We start from the raw sequence: 384 nt of genomic DNA, 5'->3' as shown, positions 1-384 counted from the left end.
AATGAAATGTAAACAAAGGGGGAAATATTACCTTTCTTCGAGCAGCAGAACTGAGACGAGAGCGAGCAGGAACGAACTTTCACCACAAATATCGAGCACGAACAACAAAGCAAGAACTTTGACAGAATCTGGGTCTCGACCTTCAAGGAACCTTAAATCAGTGAGCTAAATATGAGGTTCTTAGTGGTGAAACGACTATTCCCAAACCTTTGTGAATTGTATTTCGTGAGTAAATTTTGTCTAACTTTCTATACCCTTTCTCAATCTTCTTCCTAATTTTTTTTCCAACCCCAAACAATAAGGAAGAAGGGGGTATATATAGGAGATTTCTAGGGCTGCTTTGGGGGGGGGGGGGGGGTTGGAATAACAAAAGTTTTAATTAAA

This window comes from Solanum tuberosum, unplaced genomic scaffold (assembly GCF_000226075.1).
Source record: "Solanum tuberosum cultivar DM 1-3 516 R44 unplaced genomic scaffold, SolTub_3.0 scf00007, whole genome shotgun sequence".
Classification (NCBI taxonomy): Eukaryota; Viridiplantae; Streptophyta; class Magnoliopsida; order Solanales; family Solanaceae; genus Solanum; species Solanum tuberosum.
This window is presented reverse-complemented; position numbering follows the sequence as displayed.